Genomic DNA, 6717 nt, shown 5'->3' with positions numbered 1-6717 from the left:
AAATCTGTGGGTATATTCATCACAACTCACAAATAAAAATAGGATTTGTAAATAAAAACATTCTGTAAATATGTAAACATGTTTCACAAGTATAAATAAAAGCTGTGAATATGTAAAACATATTTCACAAACAAATCACAAATCTGTAAAACATGTACAACTGTTGCTTAAAATTTACAAGTGTTGACTTACAAGTCTTTTCTTACGGATCTACATTTAGTATTTACAAATTTTTTGACACACATTTTCCTTCGGTCAACAAGATCTCGTGTGCGTGGTTTTAGTCAGAGGGTTCGCTTGGTGGGACATATGAAATATTTGGACTGGAGCCTGGTAGATTGGAGTCTGTAGGTAGCTAGGACACGTTTTTCCTGAAATGTGCGTATAACATTTATTTGTTTAACAATATTTGGCTGCATCACCAATGGGTAAAACAACGCCGAGCGTGTTTTCGACTTCAGGCAACTAACTTAAGCACAGTTAGTTATGTCAGCATACATCTGGTTGGCTACTGTGGCTTAACTAAAGTAATGAAGGTATCTGACCCAAAATGCTTTACAGTAGAGGCAGATGGATTAACATCTGCCTCAAAACAGGTATAGGTGCAGACGTTAGAAAAAACATTTTGGATTGGCTTGTGACTGGTAGTCAGTATGTCAGTATTACCCTAACCAACTGTTGGTCTGTCTGTATGCTTTATTTAGAAGTTGGTTGGTGTTGTATGGGAGTGACTTTATGGACTTGAATTAATAATTTTATTCAGTTCTTTGATTTGAGCGGGGGGCTCCGGGTGGGGGAATAGTCAGGGTTAGTTTGGGCTCAGGGCATGTGGTGTGGAAGGATTAAGTGAATTTCAACGTCATTAGTTCCACCAATAGTCGTGAGCGTATGTTCCCACAGTCACAGTCCGTTGTCAATCGCCCTGATATATTGTGTAATAGCTTTTTAATATGATCTATTGTGATATGTAAAATAAAGCAAGGCTTGGCCTTTGAACTAGAAAGCGTGACTGCTCTCCATTTGTTTGGGTGCTTGAGTGGGACCGGAATGTCGCCACGTGTGGTCTGTGTAGGATCACCCAGGGATGGCTACGTGCCATAAGCCCTTTACCGCTTCTTGTCACACATGAACGGGCACATTTTGTCCTACTTATCATCATTGAACAGTAGCTAAAGCACGACGGACAGAAAGTAAATTATCTTTGCATGCATGGCTTGCTGAGGCTATATACTAGTAAAATAGACAGCTGTCAATCAAATTTGAAAGCTTTAGTAACTGCAGTAGTTACACATTCTTTGTAGCTTAGTGATCACATCACTTAAAGGACTGCATATGCAGATGAAGGCAAGAGAGCTAGCCTACATTCCCAACAGTAATTAGTGAAGTACAGTATTGGGAAACATCTTACCCAAACAATTTTTGGGTGCACATAATTCTTGCTGGGGGGCAATGCCCCACTTGCTGCAGTGTCTTTATACATGATTAAAGGAATAGTACATTAAAGGCAACAATATATAATACAATAGTACATAGAGGGCAAGACTAAAATGGAAAACACTTAAGACAACTACAATTATGTAAAATCAAAGTAATGCAATAAAAGTTAAGAGATATTGAATAAAACCAACAACAGATTAAAACACAGTAAGAGAATGTTAAAAATAAGTAAAGAGGTGACTTGACAAAAACCAAGGAACAACCTCAGACTGAACTAAAAGCAAGAGAAAAAGGTGGGTTTTTAAATTTGATTTAAAATTGCAATGGTGGAATGGGACTTAATGTGGGATGGGAGACTATTCCAGAGCATTGGAGCAGCAACAGACAAAACTAAGCTACCCCATCCTTCTTGGAGGGTAGGTTCTTGATTCTTCCAAAAATACCATAGATTATTTTGAAAGACCAAACATCTTGCCCATGTCTATGATCTGTTTTAATCCTTAATATAATTAATGCAACGGTCCTTAACTCTTATTTACTCTATTTCCATTACATTCATGTTCACAGTAGCAGAGGACTTTGAATGCATAAAAATTCACCAGAATGCTGGAAATTAAGCATTTGACACTCATTCGGGAGGACCCCCAGACCCCCGCTTCGTGTCCCCCAGGCTTGGGGCCACTAGCAGGGTGTCCCTTATTTTTCCACAATGAAGGTGGCAACCCTAATTTAATACCACAGTGCGACTGACTAGATAATGGTATGTTGTTAACTTGCACAGCTGCATTTGGTTCATTCTGTATGAGTCTGGCACATCTTGCTAATGTTAGGGGTTATACAGTTGTGCTCATAAGTTTGAATACCTTGGCAGAAATTTTGGCATTGATTTTGAAAATATAGACAACGGCCTCATAGACAACTATTACAAAAGACTGCATGCTGTCATTGATGCTAAAGGGGGCAATACACAGTATTAAGAACTAAGGGTATGCATATTTTTTAACAGGGGCCATTTCATTGTTTTCTTTGTTGCCATGTTTTGTTTTATGATTGTGCCATTCTGTTATGACCTACAGAAGTAAAATAAATGTGTTTTGCCGGCTCACTCATGTACATCTTTTTCTTTTTTTTTTTTTTTTTACATATATTACTAATTCTCCAAGGGTATGCTTTTTGCTAAATTGCACATATTGTGATTGGAGAATGACATCAGGATGACATCAGGTATTCAGGTATTCAGGACATCAGGTATTCTCAAAGCAAAGTTGATATTTTTTGATACATTTCTTTAGGAAACATTTCTTAAGACAACAGTTAATCTTTTGACAATAAAACGTATACCATTATATTTATTCTAACAAGGATACTCCAGTATGTAATTAATAATAGTATTTTGTACAATCATACAGATAACATGTCAAACAAAGACATGGTTCATAACAAAAAAATATAATAATAAAAGCAATGTTAATAACTATACAGTATATTTTATGTTATGGTCTCCTCTCTGAAAAGTAATCCTGATAACTTGGAGATTATTTTAGGAGTTAAAAGACAGGCCATAATTTGGTAATGGTGGCAAAGAGGATGGTCGTTAAAACACAATGCTAAAAAAAAGACAGAGGGTAATGTCACATGATTGATGGATCTTTTTTGTGCAGTTAAGTAACAGTATGAAATCAATGGTAAGAACACTAAGATTCAGGTAGTGTAGAAGTCAGTAGAGATGACTACAGTATAGTTTATGCATTTGGTAACTTTAACACTTTGAATATTAGGGAATGTCATTCTAAAAATACTGCAAAGGAACTGAAGAGTGTTCACCTATTTCCTTGAGGTTTGGTGTGAGGGACATTGAAGGACATTGTGAGGGGACACATGGTACAGTAGGAGGGAAACAAAGAGAAATACAAACATTATAATAAGTATTACTCTTGATAAAATCATCCAATATTACAATTTGTTTTAAACTTAAAGCATGTTGGGAACCCTTCTCAAATAACCTGTGAGAGCCATAAGTGCACTGAGTGTTGCACTTATAAAGATGTAAGTGAACCATGATGTTGGTGTACAATCATTCTGTAATTTCTAAGGACCTATAACACATGCATACAGTTTTCCTTTTATAACCACTAACATTAGCTAGATGTGTAAGACTCATACTGAATGAACTGAATGCAGCTGTGCATGTCAACAACATACCGTTATCTAGTCAGTCACACCGTGGGGTTAGATACCTTCATTACTTTAGTTAATTTACAGTAGCCTAGCTGGCTAGCTAGCCAACCAGATGTATGCTGACATAACTAACTGTGCTTAAGTTAGTTGCCTGAAGTCGAAAACATGCTCAGCGTTGTATTACCCATTGGTGATGCATTCACATATTGTTATACAGATATATTCACATTTCAGGAAAAACGTGTCCTAGCTACCAATAGACTTTAATCAACCAGGCTCCAGTCCGAATATTTCATAAGTCCCACCAAGCGAGCCCTCTGACTGAAACCACGCACATTTGTTGACTGAAGGACAAGGACAATTTGTCAAAAATGTGTAATTACAAAATGCAGATCCGTAAGAAAACCTAAGAGTTGTAAATGTAAGTCAACATTAGTAAATGTTGAGCAAAAGTTATAAATGTTTTACAGATTTGTGTTTTATTTGTGAAACATGTTTACCTATTTACAGAATGTTTTATTTACAAAATATTTTGTGAGATGTGATGAATTTACGCACACATTTTCTAGATATATTTATGGATATTGAGACACAAAAATGAATTATTGTGAAAAAAACTAGTGATGCCAAACAAGGCTTCATTAAAGTTATTTTAGAAGCAAGATATTATGCTGGCAGCACTCAGATTTTCTTTATTATAATAAAAGTCATTATTGAAATTTATATGGCAATATAGTTAACAATCTAGTCAGGAAAAAAGAACAAACAAGAACAACGTTGGAAAGGACATTAAACATAAAATGTACAGACAAGATTTTTAAGTATATTGCCTTGTATATTTCAAGGGTGGCTTTTATTTAGAAAAATAAAATCGGAGTTAGTGCTGCTAGCATAATATTCTGCTGTTACAAGAACAGTAATAAAGACTTGAATGGTCATCCCTTCAAAAAACTTTTAGGTTTCATCTCAGAGCAAAAGCCATGGTCCACAGAGAGCTTCCAAAGCATCAGAGGGATCTCATTGTTGAAACATATCAGTCAGGAGAAGGTTACAAAATAATTTCCAAAGCATTAGATATACTGTGGAACACAGTAAAGACAGCCATCATCAAGTGGAGAAAATATGAGAGACATTACCAAGAACTGGAAGTCCCTCCAAAATATATGAAAAGACGAGAAGAAAACTGGTCAGGGAGGCTTCCAAGAGGCCTACAGCAACATTAAAGGAACTGCAGGAATTTCTGGCAAGTACTGGCTGTGTGCTAATAATCTCCCGTATTCTTCATATGAATGGGCTATGGGATAGGGTGGCAAGACGGAAGCCTTTTCTTACAAAGAAAAACATCCAAGCCTGACTGAGATTTGCAAATCAAACATCAAGTACCCCAAAAGTATGTGGGAAAATGTGTTATGGTCTGATGAGACCAGGGTTGAACTTTTTGGCCATTATTCCAAAAGGTATGTTTGCCGCAAAAACAACACTACACATCACTCAAAGAACACCATACCCACAGTGAAGCATGGTGGTGGCAGCATCATGCTTTGGGGCTGTTTTTCTTCAGCTGGAACCGGGGCCTTAGTCGGAGTGGAGGGAATTATGAACAGTTCCAAATACCAGGCACTTTTGGCACAGAACCTTCAGGCGTACATTAGAAAGCTGAAGAAGAAGTTCATCTTTCAGCACCACAATGACCCAAAGCACATATCCAAATCCACAAAAGCATGGCTTCACCAGAAGAAGACAAACATTTTGGAATGGCCCAGCCAGAGCCCAGACCTGAATCCAATTGAACATCTGTGGGGTGATGTGAAGAGGGCTGTGCACAGGAGATGTCCTCGCAATCTGACAGATTTGTAGCGCTTTTGCAAAGAAGAATGGACAAATATTGGCACGTCAAGATGTGCCATCCCAGATAGCAGCTGACTCTGGGCCGGATCCGCCTCCAAACCGGCAGATCCGTGTAACAGTCACGCCCGTTTTACTGCCCCGTTCCAGATACGGCCCGCATGTAGTCTGTGTAATCAAGAGTAGGCATCAGTCGGCGGAATCATAATAGTTCTGGCCCGGACTCGTCGGAACGAGCGCGCGAATTTATTTTTACCGGTTCATACCAGACCAGAAGTCAGTTGGCGGAATCGTAGTTGATCGGGCATTTGGTCTTTCTTTGGATCAATTCGGACTGCAAGCGTCGTGGAAGAGTTTAACGGTAAGTTGAAGGATGTCAAACAATCAAACAGATTAGTGTGCTTGTTTGTAATGCTTGTTAACATCATTTCGGAATGTTTTGACCAGGTTTTAACTTCTTACGATGGCTAACGTTAATTGAAGAGTGTTGAGATAAATGTAGTTTAAATAATGCTGATTTAATAACCATGTATTCTTATGTTTTTGTTTTATTAAATTGTATGCTGCAGCCAGGTTAGGGAAATATGATTGAATACAATAACCATAAAGTTTAGAACTCCTTAAATTACACTCAGCCACACTCACTCAGACTTTACACCTGGCTCTGATAGAGAGACAGGATTAAAACCCCACAATTAACATACAAATGAAACTGCCCCCTATACAGCACAAAAAGACCTTCTGTCTCCAGCCCCCTGATGTTCTAGTCTAGGTTAGGACAATAGAATGTAAATTACTGTAACCTGGTTAAGATTTCACACCTGTATGCAAAGAACCTGTTGATCTATGACCGAGAGTTAGAGCATGTCCGTCTTCATTGGATTGGATTCGTCCAACATATCACCATGTCAACAAAGAACCAATAAGGATGGGTTTTACTCACGAGAGTGAAAAGTAACCGCCCCTGTGGCGGGAGTATTAAAACCAATGTTCGATCTTTGTTCAGCGCGAATATTTTGTGGAAGCTCGAGGGTTAAGCAAATATTTGACCACTGCAGTGTATTTCATGTATTTTGACTTATCAATTCTTATTAATAAATCTTTATGCTAAATTTCAATTTGGACCGGAGCCTCGTCCTTCTTCAGAAACTCTGATACACGTAAAATTCTTAACAAGAGGCATTGGCTAACGTACGCTTTTTAGCTGGGTTAGCTAAATTAACTGAATGAACTGATAAACTAGCTAGCATAAAACAT

The sequence above is a fragment of the Esox lucius genome, chromosome 5, assembly GCF_011004845.1.
Source record: "Esox lucius isolate fEsoLuc1 chromosome 5, fEsoLuc1.pri, whole genome shotgun sequence".
NCBI classification, from domain to species: Eukaryota; Metazoa; Chordata; class Actinopteri; order Esociformes; family Esocidae; genus Esox; species Esox lucius.
This window is presented reverse-complemented; position numbering follows the sequence as displayed.